The following is a 19,489-nucleotide window of genomic DNA, read 5'->3' as shown; positions in this document are numbered from 1 at the left end:
GTGTTACCCCTCCCCACTCTTCATGCAGTCTGAAATGTGCTGCAAGGAGCAATTCTGGGTGACCTTAGAGCTCACCTTACTTATTTCCTCTCAGTCATCATCGTCTTGCATCATGTATCCTTCAATTTCCTAAAATATCTGTTTCATATTTTTTACCATTTTCTAGTTCTTTATAAAGAAATATCAAAGCTGTTACCAGTTAGTTCATCATAGCAATAATCACATCACATGTGCAAATTTCTTGAATTTATCAATACTTTTTCCTATACATACGTACCTATGATCAAATTTAACTTATAAATTAGGCACAGGGACTTTTTTGGGAAGATGGTGGTAGTGTCAGTGTATGAGACACCAGTTGGAGATTTCTCTCTTGATAACTGCCACAGAAATGCCATCTTGGAAGCCGATTTTGCAAAGAAAGGCTACAAGCTTCCAATGGCCTGTAAACTGGGACGACCTTTGCAGGGGTGGTTTATAAGGATGGCATAATTCTTGGAGCAGATACAAGGGCAACTGAAGGGATGGTTGCTGCTGACAAGAACTGTTCAAAAATACACTTCATATCTCCTAACATTTATTGCTGTGGTGCTGGGACAGCTGCAGACACAGACATGACAACTCAGCTCATTTCTTCCAACTTAGAGCTCCACTCCCTTTTCACTGGCTGCCTTCACAGAGTTGTGACAGGCAATAGGATGTTGAAGCAGATGCTTTTCAAGTATCAAGCTTACATTGGTGCAGCCCTAGTTTTGGGGGGAGTAGATGTTACTGGACCTCACCTTTACAGCATTTATCCTCATGGTTCAACTGATAAGTTGCCTTATGTCCCCATGGGTGGTGCAGTGGTTAAAAATCTGCCTGCCAATGCAGGGGACATGGGTTTGATCCCTGGTCTGGGAAGATCCCACATGCCAGAGAGCAACTAAGCCCGTGAGCCACGACTACTGAGCCTGTGCTCTAGAGCCCTTGAGCCACAAATATTGAGCCCATGTGCCACAACTATGGAAGCCCACATGCCTAGAGCCCATGCTTCCCAACAAAAGAAGCCACCCCAGTGAGGAGCCCATGTGCCACAATGAAGAGTAGCCCCTGCTCACGGCAGCTAGAGGAAGCCCGTGTGCAGCAGTGAAGACCCAACACAGCCAATAAATAAATAAAATAAAATAAATACATAAATAAATAAATAAATAAATAAATAAATAAATAAATAAATAAATTTAAAAGAAAAAGAAAGAAAAGAAATAATGCTGCAGAGCGGGCCATTGCAGGTGAAGGCAGAATGTTGCAGACCACACTGTTGGCCCAGCTGGCGCAGGCCCTGGCTTGCTGCTCATTTGCTGCCCTGGCTGCCTTGTCTAGAACTGAGGCTTCCTGCCATCACATTCACTGTCAGAGAGTTCCTGATAGGGAAGGGTAGGTGCTTGCTTGGTGATGATTGGTAAAACTCAGTCATTCATTTATAAGGTGGTGGGGTTTCCCACACACAGAAATAAAGTACAGCTACTGGGCAGCCTCCAAAAGTGAAAGATGGCTGGCCATAAAGTGCACTTTACCTTTGAGAGCTATTGTCAAATTGCCCTCCAAAGAGATTGTATTCCACCAAGAGAATATGGGAATACTTTTCTCTTATAGACTCTCCTGCTTTGGATATTCTTGCCAGTCTGGTAGGTGAAAGAAGGGAAAAAGTAACTTTTAACCTGAAACCTGAAAGACAAGTAGGAATTAGCCAGGGATTTTCCACCCTACTCCCTACCCCCAAGGGAAAGACTTCTTAGGCCCTGCGGTGCACAAGCGACCAGTGTGGTCCAAGAACTGGAAAGCCAGAGTTTGCCAGATGGGTGAGGCAAGTGCAGTGGGTGGGGGGAGTGTTCCACGCTGGGAGCACAGCAGAAGCAAAGGCATAGAGGGATGAAGATGTATGGACGTTCAGGAGGGTGGAGCAGAGGCAGGGCTGGAAAGCTAGGCCGCAGAGAGTCCCGATGGTACAGGCCGAGTTGTTTGACTTTGTCCTGGAAGTTCTTATTTACTGTTTTCAAGCCAGGGGATGATAGGATAAGATGCGCTTGTTAGAGCAGCCTGACAGCTGTCCGAAGGAGGGTTGACACGGGGGCATCTGGAGGCAGAGAGGGAGATTACACGCGGCTGGAAATGTTGAATGTGTAGATGGGTCCAGTGGCACAGGGATGGCCATGGTCATCAGAGAGACCACCCAGAAACCAGCTAGCTGTTAGGCCCCATCCTGGGTCTCTGACCATCCTCTCTTGTCTTCCTCAGTGCCACTTCCTTCCAGGCTCTTGACCACAGTGTTGCAGTAACTCCTCCAGTGGGGTCGCCTCCCTTTCAGTTGGGCTCTAGACCCCTTTTGCTGTTTCATTTCCTCTTCCTCCTCCACTTGTACCTTGGGTGTCTGTGGCAACAGACCCCTTGCCCTCCTCTGAACTGCCCTTCACACCCCACTGCTGCCGTGCTGCCTTCTTTTAGAAATGCATTTTCTGCCTAGAGTATTCCCACTCATCATCCAAGGTCTAGTCCAGAAGCCATTCCTTCATGACTGCCTCAGGCTGTTCACAGGTCCCTGTCCAGGCATTTTGTGTGAAACTTGATTCCAGGATTTAACCTTGTCCATACTCTACGTTTCCCAGCCCTGTCCTTCCTGCCCCTGCAAGGATCTGAGATCTCTGTCAAGTAGAATCTGTCTTGCTCCCAGAGTCTCACAGAGTCCTGTGTGACTCAATGAATATTTAACGGTGAATTAATTTTCTAATTCTCTAACTTGCTTGTGCCAAAGCATGTATGAAATCTAGTGTTAGAAACCTTAACTGCTGTTTATTGTTTGTGAACAGTTTACAGTATCCCTGGAGTAGAGTTGGTTTAGATTGTGTTCCATTTGTGTGGCTCTAGTTGAGCCATTAAGAGAACAGCACAAAGCATTGCATATGTGATAGGTCTGTTTTTTTTTTTTTTAAAGCTTAGCATCGTTTTAAATTTAAAGCATATTTGGAAGTGTCTCTGTGTCAGTGTCTGCTGGTGCTGTCACATTATTTTCAGTTAAAATTCTATGCAAGGGATGGTATCATTGCCTTCTTATTGATGAGAAACCTTGATGACAAACTTAGATTTACTAACCTGCCCATTACTGCCCTGCCTGTAAGCAGCAAAGCTGGGATTTGAACCCTTGTCTTTCAGCTCAAGCAAGCCAGAGCTCATCACAACTGCTTTGATTTTTATCATCTTACAGATGTTACTTCATTAAGCTATTAAGCCTTGCTTCTGAATACTAAAAATATTTATATAAATTCCCTAGGGAAATTTATTTGTTTGGCATATTTTTGACTGCTCTTTGTATAGATTTTCTATCCTATGTTTTAAAAACAGTATTTACTGAAATAGCTTTCTAGTATGAAAGGAAATTTTTAAAAATGATGCACAATTCTACCACCCGAAGACAACATGAATTTTACATTTTGTTTTTTTCTAATCCAAGTCCATTATGAAGAGGAGCCTTTTATCAGAGAATGTGAAATAAAATACAGTTTTTATGCTGTCAAAAAAACATAAATAAATAAATTAGGCACAGGAAGAGAATGTCTGAATTGCCAGCATCACTCCTCTTGTGCCTTGGGGCCATTATTAAGTAAAACAAGGGTTACTTGAACACAAGCACCTGTTACCACAACAGTCTAGCTTATAACCAAGGCAGCTAAGTGACTGAAGGGCGTGAGATGCTGCACTAAGGGATGATTCACATCCTAGGTGGGGGGAGTGGGATGCAGAGAGATTTCATCATGCCACTCATACAAGTCATAAGTGGCATGCAGTTTAAAACTTATGATTTATTTATTTATGGAATTTAATATTGTCAGTCTGCAGTTGACCATGGGTAACTGAAACCACAGAAAGTGAAACTGCAGATAAAGGAAAGCTACTGTATTTTCTTCCTTCTACTTAATTTGGGTTTATTTTCTTTACTTTCCAATTTCTGGAGGTGAAAGTTTACTAAAGTTTTTTTCTAATAAAAGTATATAATGCTCTAAATGTTTTCCTGAAGTACCGTTTTAATATCATCATGAAAAATATTGAAATATTGTGGCCCCATTACTATTTATTCCCAAATAGTTTTCAATGTCCTTTCTTACTTTTTGCATCCTTAGACTATTTACAAAATGTTAATTAATTCCCAAATATTTGGGAAATTTTCTGGCATTTTTTTAATGATCATTTACATTTATTAGTATTTGTTTTAGAGCCCAGATTAAGGCCTAATTTGGTAAATGTTTTCTGTGTGCTTGAAAAGCTTTGAATTTTATAGGTTTTGCTGTTGTGTTTTATAAATGTTTATGAACTAACTTGGTTGACTACACAGTTCAAATTTCTATAATATTATATTATATATTTGTTCTATCACTGAGTGCAGTGTTCAAATCTCCAGCAATAATTGGTATTTCCCTTTTTCTCTTCAACATTTATCTCATTTTCTGTTAATATATTTAGAAAATCTGTTATTTGGTATATATAAAGATCTGTTATATACTATTGAAAAATTATCTGTCTTATTGATGAATTAAATGTTTTAATCATTGGTCTTCTTTGTTTACATACATTTTTTGGAAGTTTAATTTCCCTTATACTGGCATGTTCCTCTACCCTTTTCTTCTCAACATTTATTTATTTATTGGCTGTGTTGGGTCTTCGTTGCTGCACACGAGCTTTCTCTAGTTGCAGTGAGCAGGGGCTACTCTTCATTGAGGTGCACCAGCTTCTCATTGCGGTGGCTTCTCTTGTTGCAGAACAAGGACTCTAGACATGTGGGCTTCAGTAGTTGTGGTACATGGGTTCAATAGTTGTGGCTCATGGGCTCTAGAGTGCAGGCTCAGTGGTTGTGGTACATGGACTTAGTTGCTCTGTGGCATGTAGGATCTTCCCAGCCCAGGAATTGAAACCATGTCCCCTGCATTGGTAGCCAGATTCTTAACCACTGCACCACCAGGGACGCCCTCCTCTACCTTTTTCACTATAAGTAATTGCATGTTTTATTTTTTCATTTTTAATTAATTACCATCTATAGATTGAATGAACCTCTAGTGGACAGCGTAAAAATTAGTCTTCCCAGAAATAAACCCACACATATATGATCAATTAGTTTGCAACAAAGGAGCCAAGAATATACAATGGGGAAAAATAGTCTCTTCAATAAATTGTGTTGGGAAAACTGGACACCTTCAAGCAGTAGAAAGAAATTGGACTCCTATCTGACATCATCAATGCAAAATGGATTAAAGACTTGAACATAATACCTGAAGCCAGAAAACTCCTAGGAGAAAATGTAGATAGTAGAACATTGGTCTTGGCAATTACTTTTTTGGATTTGCCACCAAAAGCAAAGGCAAAAAAACAATGATAAAGTGGTACTATATTAAACAGCACAGCAAAGGGAGCCATCAACAAAGTGAAAAGGTAACCTATGAAATAGGATAAAATATTTGCAAATGATATATCTGATAAGGGGTTAATACCCAAACTATATCAAAAGCTCATACAACCAACAGAAAAAACTAAGCAATCTTATTTAAAAATGGGTAGAGGATCTGAACAGATATTTTTCCAAAGAAGACACACAGATGGCTAACAGACAAATGCTGGCGAGGGAGTGGAGAAAAGTGAACCCTCCTACACTGTTGGTGGGAATGTAAATTCCTGCAGCCACTATGGAAAACAGTATGGAGGGTTCTCAAAAAACTAAAAATAGAACTACCATATGACTCAGCAATTCCACTCCTAGGTATGTATCTGAAAAAATCAAAAGCACTAACTTTACAATATATTGTATGAACCCCAATGTTCAAAACAACATTATTTACAATTGCCTAGATATGCAAGCAACTTAAATGTTCACCAACAGATGAATGGGTAAAGATGTGGTATACAAAGACAGTGAATACAACTCAGCCATAAAAAAAACCAAAAACACAGGAAAAAAAAAATAAATGCTTCCATTTGCAACAACATGGATGGACCTAGAGGGTGTTATGCTTAGTGAAATAAGTCACACAGAGAAAGACAAATACTCTATCTTATCACTTATATGTGGACTCTAAAAAAATGAAGCAATCAAATGAATATGAGAAAACAGAAACAGACTCCCTGTATAGAAAGGAAACTAGTGGTTACCAGTGGGGAGAGGGAAGGGAAAGTGTTATGGAATTAAGAGGTCCAAATAAATAAGCTACCAGGATATGTTGTACAGCACAGGGAATATAGCTAACATTTTAGAAATTCAAGTGGAATATAATTTATGAAAATTTTGAATCACTATGCTGTACACCTGAAACTATTATAGCATTGTCAATCAACAACAGTAAAAATAAAATACTATGTATATAAGGAACTCATTAAGTAACATACAAAACAAACCAAAAAGCAAATAAACTGATTAAGAAATAGGTTAAAGGCCTGAATACACATTTTTTCAGACACATCAATAGCAATGTGAATATGAAAAGGTGCTCAAAATCACTATTCATCAGGGAAATGCAAGTCAAAACTACAAGGTCATAGCACCTCACTCCCATTAGGATGTTTATTATAAAAGGACTAGAGATAAGCCATGTTGCTGAGGGTCTGGAGAAAAAGGAATCCTTGGAGACTGCTAGTGGGAATGAAAACCGGTGAAGCTATGATGGAAAACGGTATGGCTCTTTCCCCCAAAATTAAAAACAGACTACTGTATGATTCAACAACCCCACTTCTGGATGTATATCCAAAGAAAATAAAATCACTATCTCAAAGAGATATGTGCACTCTTGCATTCATTACAGCATTACTCACAATGGTCAATGACAGAATATATCCTCAAAGTCCATCAGTGGATAAATGAATAAAGAAGGAAGATATATGTATGTGTTATATACACATAATAATTTTCTTCTCCAATTTTGTAGTATAAAAATTATAACAACATAGTTAGAAAATGAAGAGCTAATTTCAAGCCCATATCTACCTGGCCCCCAAGTTAATGACATTTTTTTCCTTATACAGTTAGTAAAACACTGTCTTCATGTTTCCTTTAGTTTTCTTAACAATTACCATCACATTGAAAACCAGTAAAACGAATAACAAAATAACAACTGCACACACACACACACACACACACACTCATTCAATGTTTTCAAAAAAAATTAGAGTATTTTGAACAATTTCTTTTCCAAACCTTAACATTGAATTAATAACCTCACCTATTTATCTCAAACTGTATATGGAAAATTCATTTATCTTTAAAAGCTATTTTGAGAAATCAGCATAATTTTTATCACTGTAGATTCTAAACACTTGCAAACTTTCTAAATAATTCCTCAATAAACCCTTATGTCTAGAAATGGTTAAAATTCAATTCAACATCAATGATTAAACACCTGCCAAATCAAGGCACTGCAGTTCAGTGGAACCTGACTGGATATTCTATGAGAGCTGCTATTATTATAAGCCTATGCTTTCAGAAAATTGTATCATATTACTTAAAACCAGCCCTTTACAGTCTATTTCTACTTTACTCTTTTAGAATAAAGTATTTTGAAACACTTGAATTCATAGGGAGAATCTTTTTTAAATGTCAATGAAATGCCATTTCTTCATGCTTGAACAACTCAAAATTGGCTGAAATTATTCTCTTCAAACTTTCTGAGATATTTTTATCTAAATTCTAAGAACAATCAATAGGTTTCAACAGCAAGTGTGAGAATATTGTAAATGTCAAGGTGGATAAATTTCAAAATTCATTTTATAGCCATCTTTTTCATCATAATAAAATTGTGCTAAATTTTAGAAAAATAAATTTTACTGTAGACTCTCATTTTGGTCAAGATTCTGTTGAGTTGCACTTTTAAAGTCTGTAATTTACTTTCACATGCAATGCTATACATATATATATGCTTATAAAATTAATATATACACCCATTGTATCAAATATTTGAGAATCTGTTATACCCAAAATGCTTTATTATACAAAATACTGATTATTTTATGCCTATTTATGATTCAAAGAATTGAAAAATAGTTCCACTTGGTTCTACTTTCTTTTACTGTAGGGATTTATATGCACATAATATCATTACCTGCATGGTGTTTAGGTACATTTTCTCTTGTTATGATCACAAGTCCAAAACCAGAAAACATTATTTCTGAAAGGAAAAAAAAAATCCATATATGGTTATGAAAGTCTTATCTTTTAATAGCATGGATGGCAATTGGAATAAAAATACACAAAATTGTCCTGTTTCCAGCAGTATAAATAGGGTGATAACACATCAAAGCATGTGGCTGTGTGCATTTTTATATTGAAAGATGCGGCAAAGCCTACCTCTCTTCTCAGCTCTTTCTAGATGATACACTTCCTCATGGATCTAAGTGCAGTCATGGGAGAGAGTGGGAGGTTCTGCTATTTGTATACAACTGCTCTTCTCTTTGGCTCTTAGGTTTACTAGGGCAAAAATATAATTTAAGCATAGAATTTACAAGGCAAACTGGCATGTTTTTATCAATTTTGTTTGTCCCAAGTTTTCCAATGTAGAAAAAATAAAGTAGACCGTAGTAGTGATTTTGACAATAATTTTTCAAAGAGAGACACAAAATGGCTCACTGAGACATTTAAATTCTTCTACACTTTGAATGTACATACCAAGGATCTTTTATTGTTTTTTGCTTGTAGGAATGGAAAGAACACCTGTATCCACTGAATAGCAATTTATTTCTGGAAATTAATCTTACAGAAACATTATTAGAAATATGCCTAGAAAAAAATACAAAGATCTTCAATGCATCCATGTTGTTATTTACACAAAACAGACTCTACTACAGATTTGGTCATGACAACATTATGCAGTTAATACAGTAAATAATAAGGATTATTACATGGACTGAAAAAGAAGGATGCCTGTAAACTGTATTAAATGTATCTTGGCATTACTTAAATAAATATAATTTTCTGACTGACAAATCAGAAGTTATTTAAATTAACCATAAAAAGGTAAACATAATAAAATAAATTTCACATTTAATTCCATATTCCACTACACACACTGTCCTCCAATTGTTATTTCTCTTATTATTTCTTATTTTTCTATCCCCATATGCATGTGGATTTCTTTTTTTTGTTGATGTTTAGTTGACATACAATATTATGTTAATTTTATATGTAAAATACAGTGATACAACAATGAAATACATTATGAAGTGGTCACCATAAGTCCAGTAAACATGTCAGCATACAAAATTATTAGAATATTAACTATATTCCCGATGTTGCATATTACATCCCCATGACCTATTTATTTTATAACTTGAAGTTGGAACCTATTAATGCTTTTCACCCATTTCACTCATCCCCCTACCCTGCTCCCTTTTAGCAACCACCCATTTACTTTCGGTATCCATAAATCTGTTTGTTTTGCTTTGTTTGCTCCTTTGTTTTACTTTTTAGGCTCCTCATATAAGTGAGGTAATATGCTATATGTTTTTCTTCATTTGAATTACTTTATTTAGCATAACACCCTGAAGGTCCATCCATATAGTCAGAAATGGCAAGATTTCATTCTTTCTTATGTCTAAGAAATTCTATGGTCTGCCTTCCATTCTATGGTCTGTCCTCCATCTATTCTGTTCTACTCCTATTCTATTCTATTCTATTCTATGTTCTATTCTATTCTATTCTATTCTATTCTATTCTTCTATTCTTATATCTATTCTATCACATCTTCCTTAACATGTACTATGTACTATGTACTTCCTACTCATGTACTATGAATGTTTAAGTTGTTTCCATATATTTGCTGTTGTAAATAATGCTATGAAGAACATTAGGATGCATATATCTTTTCAAATTAGTCTTTTTGTTTTTGGTAAGTACTCAGAAGTGAAATTGCTCAATCATATAATAGTTCTATTTTAAAATTTCTAAGGAATCTCCTACTGTTTTCCATGAAGGCTGTCCCAAATTTTATTGTTATCAACTTTGCAGGAGGAAATCTCTTTTCTCTACATCCTTGCTAAAACTTGTTGTTGTCTTTTTGGTAATAGCCCTTCTGACAGGTGGAAGGTGCTATCTCACTGTGGTTTTGATTTGCATTTCCCTGATGATCAGTGATGTTGAGCAACTTTTCTTATTTTTTTAATTAATTGATTAATTTATTATTTATTTATTTATTGGCTACTTTGGGTCTTTGTTGTTGCACAAGGGCTTGCTCTAGTTGTGGCGAGTGGGGCCTACTCTTCATTGTGGTGCATGGCCTTCTCATTGCAGTGGCATCTCTTGTTGCAGAGCATGGGCTCTAGGCACACAGGCTTCAGTTGTTGCAGCACGTGGGCTTAGTAGTTGTGGCTCAGGGGCTCTGTGGTGCAGGCTCAGCAGTTGTGACACATGGGCTTAGTTGCTCTGAGACATGTAGGATCTTTCCAGACCAGGGCTCAAACCGGTTTTCCCTGGATTGGCAGCTGGATTCTTAACCAATGCACCACCAGGAAGCCCCTGTTGAGTGTCTTTTCACATGTCTGTTGGCCAGTTGCATATCTTCTTTGGAGAAACATCTATTCAGATTCTCTGCCCATTTTTAATCTGATTTTTGGGGGTTTATTTTGAGACTGAGTTGTGTAATTTCTTTATATAATTTGAATATTAATCCCTTTATCAGACATATCATTGTAAATACTTTCTCCCATTTATGTAGGTTGCCTTTCTGTTGCATTGATGACTCCTTTACTGTGCAAAAGCTTTTTAGTTTGCTGTAGTCCCATTTGTTTATTTTTTACCTTTCTTGCCCTTGCCTGAGCAGACAGTTCAAAAAAAATATTGCTAGGGCAATGTCAAAGAGCATACATCCAATGTATCTTTTAGGAGTTTAGTGGTTTCAGGTCTCATATTTAAGTCTTTAATTCATTTTGAGTTTATATTTGTATATGGTGCAAGAATATGCTCCAGTTTTATATTATTTTTTTTGCATGCAGCTGTCCAGTTTTCCCAACACCATTTGTTGAAGAGGCTGTCTTTTTCCCATTGTATATTCTTGCCTCCATTGCGGTAGATTAATTGACCATATAAAAGTGGATTTATTTCTGGGTGTTCTATTCTGTTCCATTGATCTTGTGTCTGTTTTGTGTTTTTGTGTCTGCTTTTGTGTCTAATTTTGTGCCATATTTAACTTTGTTGTATAGTTTGAAAACTGGGGGTGTGTTACCTACAGTTTTGTTCTTCCTTCTCAAAATTGTTTTGGCTATTTGGAGTCTTTTGTGTTTATACACACATTTTAGAATTATTTGCTCTACTTTTGTGAAAAATACCATTTATATTTTAATAAGTCTTGCACTGAATCTAGATTGCTTTGGGTAGTATAGGCATTTTAACAATATTAATTCTTCCAATCCATGAACACAATCTTTTCATTTATTTCTATCATTTTCAAATTCTTTCATCAATGTCTTATTGTTTTCAGAGTACATGTCTTTTACTCCCTTGGTTATATGCATTCGTAGGTATTTTATGCTTTTTGATGAATTGTAAATGAGATTGTTTTCTCAATTTCTCTTTCTGGAAGGTTGTTATTGCTTTATGAAATGCTGCATATATTTGTATATTAATTTTGTATCCTTCAACTTTACTAAATTTCTTAGTTCTAATTTTTTTTTGGTGGTGTTTCTAGTGTTTTCTCTGTACAGAATCATGTCATCTCCAAACAGTGACAGTTTTAATTATTTTTTTATAATTTGGATTTCTTTTATTTCTCTTTATTGCCTGATTGCTGTGGTCAGGACTCCCGATACTATGTTCAATAAAAGTAGCATGGGGATGGCAATCAAGATGGCAGAGTAAGAGGACATGCGCTCACTCCCTCTTGCAAGAGCATTGAAATTACAAATAAGTGCTGAACAACCATCAACAGAAAGACACTGGAACTCACCAAAAAAAACTATCCCACATTCAGAGACAAAGGAGAAGCTGCAATGAGACTGTAGGAGGGGGGCAATTGTGTTAAAATCAAATTCCATAAATGCTGGGTGGGTGACTCACACACTGGAGAACAGTTATACCATTGAAGTCCTGAGGGTTCTGAGCCCCATGTCAGGCTTCCTAACCTGGCAGTCCAGCAACAGGAGGAGGAATCCCCAGAGAATCAGACTTTGAAAGCCAGCGAGATTTGATTGCAGGACCTCCACAGGACTGGGAAAAACAGAGACTCCACTCTTGGAGGGCACACAAAAAATTGTGCTCACCAGGACTGAGGGGGAAGGAGCAGTGACCCCATAAGAGATTGAACCAGACCTACCTGCTGGTGTTGGAGGGTTGCCTGCAGAGGTGGGGGGCAGCTGTGGCTCACTGAGGAGACAGGGACACTGGCAATAGGGGTTCTGAGAAGTGCTCATTGGTGTGAGCCCTTCCAGAGTCCACCATTAGCTCCACCAAAGAGCCTGTAAGCTCCAGGGCTGGGTCATCTCAGGCCAAAGGAACACCAGGGTGGGAATACAGCACCACCAATTGGCAGACAAGCAGATTAAAGTGTCACTGAGCTCCACCCACCAAATCGAATTAAAGTTTTACTGAGCTCCACCCACCCAGCCCAACCCACCATCAGTCCCTCCCATCAGGAAGCACACAGGAGCCTCCTAGACAGCTTCCTCCACAAGAGGGCAGACAGCAGAATCAAGCAGTATCAGCACTATTTCATCTTGTGGAACTGAAAATCACAGCCACAGAAAGACAGAGAAAATGAAAAGGCAAAAGATTTTGTACTAGATGAAGGGACAACATAAAATACCAGAAAAACAACTAAAAGAAAAGGATATAGGCACTCTTCTAGAAAAAGAATTCAGTGAAGATGATCCAGGACTTTGAAAAAAGATTGGATGAAAAGATCAAAAAGTTGCAAGAAAAGTTTACCAAAGACCTAGAAGAATTAAAGAACAAACAAACAGAGATATGCAACACAATAATGGAAATGAAAAATACACTAAAAGGAATCAATAGCAGATTAACCAAGGCAGAAGAAGGAATAAGTGACCTGGAAGGCAGAATGGTGATAATCCCTGATGCAGAAAAGAATAAAGAAAAAATAATGAAAAGAACTGAAGACAGCCTAAGAGACAACTGGGACAATGTTAAACACACCAACATTCACATTATAGGGGTCCCAGAAGGAGAAGAGAGAGAGGAGGGACCTGAGAAAATATTGGAAGAGATTATAGCTGAAAACTTCCCTAACATGGGAAAAGAAATAGCTACCCAAGTGCAGGAAGCTCAGAGAGTTCCAGGCAGGATAAACTCAAGGAGAAAAATGCCAAGGCATATAGTAGTCAAATTGACAAAAATTAAAGACAGAGAAAATTTATTAAAAGCAACAAGGGAAAAATGACAAATAACATACAAGGGAACTCCCATCAGGTTAACAGAAGATTTCTCAGCAGAAACTCTGCAAGCCAGAAGGGAGTGGCATGATATATTTAAAGTGATGAAAGGAAAGAACCTACAACCAAGAATACTCTACCCAGTAAGGATCTCATTCATATTCAACAGAGAAATCAAAAGCTTTACAGACAAGCAACAGCTAAGAGAATTCAGAACCACAAAACCAGCCCTACAACAAATGATAAAGGAACTTCTCTAAGTGGGAAACATAAGAGAAGAAAAGGACCTACAGAAACAAAAACAAAACAATTAAGAAAATGGTAATAGGAACATACATCTCGATAATTCCCTTAAATGTAAATGGACTAAATGCACCAACCAAAACACACAGACTGTATGAATGGATACAAAAACAAGACCCATTTATATGCTGTCTGCAAGAGACCCACTTCAGACCTAGGGACACATACAGACGGAAAGTGAAGGGATGGAAAAAGATATTCCATGCAAATGGAAATCAAAAGAAAGCTGGAGTAGTCATACTCATATCAGATAAAATAGATTTTAAAATAAAAAATGTTACAAGAGATGAGAAAGGACACTACATACAGATGGAGGGATCCATCCAAGAAGAAGAGATGAAATTATAAATATATATGCACCCAATATAGGAGCACCTCAGTACATAAGACAAATGCTAATGACTATGAAAGAGGTAATTGACAGTAACACAATCATAGTGGGGGACTTTAACACCCCACCTACACCAATGAACAGATCAACCACACAGAATATTAATAAGGAAACACAAGCTTTAAATGACACAATAAATCAGCTGGATTTAATAGATATCTATAGCACATTACATCCAAAAACAGCAGATTACACATTCTTCTCAAGTGCACTTGGAAAATTCTCCAGGATAGATCACATTTTGGGTTATAAATCAAGCCTTGGTAAATTTAAGAAAATTGAAATTGTATCAAGCATCTTTTCTGACCACAACACTATGAGATTAGAAATCAATTACGGGAAAAAAAAAAAACTGTAAAAAACACAAACACATGGAGGCTAAACAATATGTTACTAAATAACGAAGAGATCACTGAAGAAATCAAAGAGGAAATCAAAAAATACCTTCAGACAATTGACAATGAAAACACAACTTTCCAAAACCTACGGGATGCAGCAAAAGAAGTTCTAAGAGGGAAGTTTGTAGCAATACAATCCTACCTCAAGCAACAAGAAAAATCCCAAATAAATAATCTAACCTTACACCTAAAGAAACCAGAGAAAGAAGAGCAAACAAAACCCAAAGTTAGCAGACATAGAGAAACCATAAAGATCAGAGCAGAAATAAATGAAATAGAAACAAAGAAAACAATAGCAAAAATCAATAAAACTAAAAGCTGGTTCTTTGAGAAGATAAATAAAATTGATAAACCTCTAGCAAGATTCATCAAGAAAAAGAGGGAGCGGACTCAAATCAATAAGTTTAGAAATGAAACAGGAGAAGTTACAATGGACACTGCAGAAATAAAAAGCACCGTGAGAGACTACTACAAGCAACTATATGCCAGTAAATTGGACAACCTGGATGAGATGGACAGATTCTTAGAAAGGTATAACCTTCCAAGACTGAATCAGGAAGAAATATAAAATATGAACAGACAAATCACAAGGAATGAAACTGAAACTGTGATTAAAAATCTCCCGACAAACAAAAGTCCAGGACCAAATGGCTTCACAGGTGAATTTTTTCTAACATTTAGAGAAGAGCTAACACTCATCCTTCTCAAGTTTTTCCAAAAAATTGCAGAGGAAGGAACACTCCCAAACTCATTCTATGAGGCCACCATCACCCTGATACCAAAACCAGACAAAGATACTACAAAAAAATAAAACTACAGAGACCAATATCACTGATGAGTTTAGATCCAAACATCCTCAACAAAATACTAGCCAACAGAATCCAATAACACATTAAAAGGATCATTCACCATGATCAAGTGGGGTTTATCCTTGGGATGCAAGGATTCTTCAATATATACAAACCAATCAGTGTGATACACCATATTAAGAAATTGAAGGATAAAAACCACATGATCATCTCAATAGATGCAGAAAAAGTTTTGACAAAATTCAACACCCATTTATGATAAAAACTCTCCAGAAGGTGGGCATAGAGGGAACCTACCTCAACATAATAAAGTCCATATATGACAAACCCACAGCAAACATCCTTCTCAATGGTGAAAAAATGAAAGCATTCCCTCTAAGATCAGGAACAAGACAAGTATGTCCACTCCCGCCACTACTATTCAACATAGTTTTGGAAGTCCTTGCCACAGCAATCAAAGAAGAAAAAGAAATAAAAGGAATCCAAATTGGAAAAGAAGAAGTAAAACTGTCACTGTATGCAGATGACATGATACTATACATAGAAAATCCTAAAGATTCCACCAGAAAACTACTTGAGCTCATCAATGAATTTGGAAAATTTGCAGGATACAAAATTAACACATAGAAATCTCTTGCATTTCTATACACCAACAATGAAAGATCAGAAAGAGAAATTAAGGAAACAATCCCATTCACCATTGCAACAAAAAGAGTAAAATACCTAGGAATAAACCTAAGTAGGGAGGTAAAAGACCTGTACTCAGAAAACTACAAGACACTAATGAAAGAAATCAAAGACACAACCAGATGGAGGGACATACCATGTTCTTGGATTGGAAAAATCAACATTGTGAAAATGACTATATTACCGAAAGCAATCTACAGATTCAATTCAATCCTGATCAAATTACCAATGGCATTTTTCACAGAACTAGAACAAGAAATCTTATGATTTGTATGGAAACACAAAAGTCCCTGAACAGCCAAAGCAATCTTGAGAAGGAAAGACGGAGTTGGTGGAATCAGGCTTCCTGACTTCAGGCTACACTACAAGGCTACAGTGATCAAGACAGTATGGTACTGGCACAAAACCAGAAATATAGATCAATGGAACAGGATTGAAAGTCCAGAAATAAACCACAGTCAACTAATCTATGACAAAGGAGACAAGAATATACAGTGGAGAAAAGGCAGCCTCTTCCATAAGTGGTGCTGGGAAAACTGGATAGCTACATGTAAAAGAATGAAATGAGAACACTTCCTAACACCATACACAAAAATAAACTCAAAATGGATAAAAGACCTAAATGTAAGGCCAGACACTATAAAACTTCTAGAGGAAAACATAGGAAGAACACACTTTGACATAAATCACAGCAAGATCTTTTTTTATCCAAGTCCTAGAGTAATGGAAATAAAAACAAAAATAAATAAGTGGGACCTAATGAAACTTCAAAGCTTCTGCACAGCAAAGGAAATGATAAGCAAGATGAAAAGACAACCCTCAGAATGCAAAAAAATATTTGCAAATGAATCAACAGACAAAGGATTAATCTCCAAAATATATAAACAGTTTATCCAGCTCAATATCAAAAAACAAACAACCCAATCAAAAAATGGGCAGAAGACCTAAATAGGCATTTCTCCAAAGAAGACATACAAATGGCCAAGAGACACATGAAAAGCTGCTCAACATCACTAATTATTAGAGAAATGCAAATCAAAACTACAATGAGGTATCATCTCACACCAGTTAGAATGAGCGTCATCAGAAAATGCTGGAGAGGGTATGGAGAGAAAGGAACGCTCTTGCATTGCTGGTTGGAATGTAAATTGATACAGCCACTATGGAAAACAGTATGGAGGTTCCTTGAAAAACTAAAAATAGAACTACCATATGACCCAACAATCCCAGTACTGGGCATATACCCAGAGAACACCATAATTCAAAAAGACACATGCACTCCAATGTTCATTGCAGCACTATTTACAATAGCCAGGACATGGAAGCAATCTAAATGTCCATCAACAGATGAATGGATAAAGAAGGTGTTGTATATACATACAATGGAATATTACTCAGCTGTAAAAAGCATTGAAACTGGGACATGTTTAGAGACATGGATGGACCTAGAGACTGTCATACAGAGTGAAGTGAGTCAGAAAGAGGAAAACAAATATTGTATATTAACGCATATATGTGGACTATAGAAAAATGGCACATATCAACTGGCTTGCAAGGCAGAAATAGAGACCCAGATGTAGAGAACAAACATATGGACACCACATGGGGAAAGCAAGGAGGGTTGGGGGGGGGATGAATTGGGAGATTGGGATACCAAATTGTACACTCTAAATATATGCAGTTTATTGTAAAAAAATAAAAAAGTAAAAAATTAAAAAAAGATTTAAAAAAAAGTAGCAAGAGTGGGTCTCCTTGTCTTGTTTCGGATCATACAGAAAATTCTTTAATCTCTTCACCATTGAATATGAGGTTAGCTGTGGTTTTGTCATATATGACCTTTATTATCTTGAGTTATAGTCCCTCTATACCCATTTTGTTGAGAGTTTTTTTGTTTGTTTGTTTTGTTTTATTTTCTGAATGGTTGTTGAGTTTTGGCAAATACTTTTTGTGTATCTATTGAGATGATTATATGATTTTTATTTTTCACTTTGTTAATGTATTGTATTGCAAATATTGAACTATCCTCACTTCCCTGAGATAAACCCCACTTAATCATAATGTAAAATTCTTTTAATGCATTGTTGAATTTGGCTAATAGTGTGTTGAGGAATTTTGCAACTGTGTTCAATAGGAATGTAGGCTTGCAATTTTTCTTTTTTGTAGTGTCTAGTTTTGATATCAAGATAATATTGTCTTTGTAGTAGAAATAGTCTTCAGTCCTCTTCAGATTTTTGAAATTATTTTGGAAGATTATGTATTCTTTTTTTTTAAATTAATGTTTGATAGAATTCACCTGTTTGTTGGGAGTCTTTTGATTACTTATTCAATATCACCATTAGTAATTAGTCTGTCAGATTTTCTATCTTCCTGATTCAGTCTTGAAAGATTATGTAAGGTCCACTCACAACTGTTGTGAGTGCTCTGGTGTGCAGGGCTTGCCCCAGGATTGAGAGCCTCTGGGGGAATGCTGATGCTGGCAGATGGTTTCTGCCAGGTCTAGCAGGTTAGGGGGTGTTGCTTTAGAGGGTCTCTGCTGCTGGCTGAGTGTGGCTACCAGAAGCAGTGGAAGGGGGAGGGGGTTGGCTGTTGAAACTGAGCAGGACACTGTGGGGCTTCTGTGCACAAAAGCTTTTCTGTGTCCCCCATTTCTTTAATTTCAGGAAATATGCTTCATTCAGCCTCCATGACCTTCCCTGAGTTCCAACTGGCAGATTCAAACAATTGCTAATCAGGGAAGGGAGGGGAAGTGGAGACAAGTGAGGAGCAGTCAAGAATCAATAGTGCAGCCTTGGGGCAGGGCCCTGGTTCCCCCTCAAGGGGGAACAATGTCTTTGAACTGTTTTGCAGATACTGAAACCCCACCAGGTGGGAGAAGTTCACTGCAGGCTGCCCACAAGCACGTAGACACCAGATCAGTTGGAACCAGAAGGTTTATGATGCTGACTCCCATGTATTTCCCCACCAACAAACCAGAAGGATGTCCATGAGCTGATCATGCACTTTTTAATCTATTACTATAAAATTTCTCACTATCCACTCCAGTGAGAACACACAGGGCATTTTGAGGACATTAGCCTGGTGTCTCCCTTTGCCTGGCAAAGGAATAAAGCTATTCTTTTCTATTTCACCCAAAACTCTGTCTGTGAGATTTAATTTGGTATCTGGGTACAGAGACCAGATTCGGCATCACTGAGTCGGGTCCACAAGTGAACCCAGGGTAAGGTGAGCACTGCTAACAGGGTAGATGGGGAGAGTCATAGATGGTGCTGCCAATGCCAGGCCAGCTGGGTAGAGTGTGAGCCATAAGCAAACACACAAAAGCTGACACCCACCAGCTCATCCATACGCAGAAAAATTTCCAACAGATTCCTGCCCCTCGGGCATATACTATAAAATTAGTCAATAAATCTCCTTCATGTACAACACAGGTGCCTTTCAAGCTGCTGCCTAAATTCTGGGACTTGGATTAAGTAAGTTTCTGTTCTATCCTTTAAGAACAGAGGCTTAACTTCCTA

The 19,489-nt window shown here is 37.3% G+C and overlaps 1 pseudogene; it reads left to right on the top strand.

Annotated features, from left to right (window-relative positions):
• The first annotated feature begins 327 nt into the window (after positions 1 to 327).
• Positions 328 to 19,489, top strand: part of LOC130851916 (proteasome subunit beta type-7-like) — an 88,114-nt pseudogene continuing 68,952 nt past the window's right edge.

This window comes from Hippopotamus amphibius, chromosome 4, assembly GCF_030028045.1.
Source record: "Hippopotamus amphibius kiboko isolate mHipAmp2 chromosome 4, mHipAmp2.hap2, whole genome shotgun sequence".
Lineage (NCBI taxonomy): Eukaryota > Metazoa > Chordata > Mammalia > Artiodactyla > Hippopotamidae > Hippopotamus > Hippopotamus amphibius.
The sequence above is the reverse complement of the archived record's forward strand: the minus strand, read 5'-3'. Positions and strand labels throughout refer to the sequence as shown.